This window comes from Triticum dicoccoides, chromosome 1B (genome assembly GCF_002162155.2).
Source record: "Triticum dicoccoides isolate Atlit2015 ecotype Zavitan chromosome 1B, WEW_v2.0, whole genome shotgun sequence".
Classification (NCBI taxonomy): Eukaryota; Viridiplantae; Streptophyta; class Magnoliopsida; order Poales; family Poaceae; genus Triticum; species Triticum dicoccoides.
The window spans coordinates 608402634-608403628 of record NC_041381.1 but is presented as its reverse complement, the minus strand read 5'-3'; positions in this window follow the sequence as shown (position 1 = coordinate 608403628).

The window sequence follows — 995 nt, the reverse complement described above, 5'->3', positions numbered from 1 at the left end:
TGCGATAGAATTGAAGATTGTCGGCGAGAGAGAGAGAGAGAGAGAGAGAGAGAGAGCGGGAGTCCGGGAGAGGGGGAGGTCACGTTTTATGCATCAAAGACTGATATAAACCATGTTTCGGTATAAACTTGCATTCAAATATTTAAATTGGAGAACATGTTGTCTGCAATCCACACATGAACGGATAAATGCATATATCAAACAAGTTCATTAATTTGACTTTCAACATGTTCATGGAGTACTATAATACTGTACAACATGCTACTTGATTGAGGTGTTCAATTTTGGATTTAGTTCACTATTTTGACCTGGTGAACGAGCTATTTCATTGAATTGAGATATTTCATTTTGGGTTTGATTCCTGTTTTTGAGTGGTTCAACTATTTGTCATATAGTAAATCTCTAGCAACGAGCATGTAAAAACACATTACTCCCGAGCATCATCTCTCCATGTAAAAAAGAAGTGGCAAGCTAATATTTCAAAATTTTATTCGAATCGACTTGGTAAGGTAGACGTGGATGCTCATTCTCCCAAAATTTGAACGAACTGTTAAACATCCTCTGCTAGGTGGAATTCGCCCGAGAAAATAAATGGGAGACGCGAAATTACCGGCCTATGTGGGACACGCATCAATTGGCCCGTTGTACATCGAGGGTAGGTTCGTAACTTCATCCAAGCACGCCTTCTCCTCGGTCGAAATGACATGTGCCGAATAATTCATAAACCATGGTCGGCAAAACACGCTCTCCTCGCCCGAAATAGCTCGCTCCCACTATTTCAAAACACGCTCTCCTTGCCCAAAATCGCTCGCGCCCACTATATTTCAAAACACGCCCTCCTCGCCCGAAATTGCTCCCACCCACTATTTGGGAGAAACAAAGTTACTCTACTATCCCCGACCCTTAGTACACAGACCCAAGCCGAGAAGCCTAAAGGAAGGGGTAGAACTGTAACTCCCCCCCACATTTCAGACAAATGCGTCTGTAAGACATGG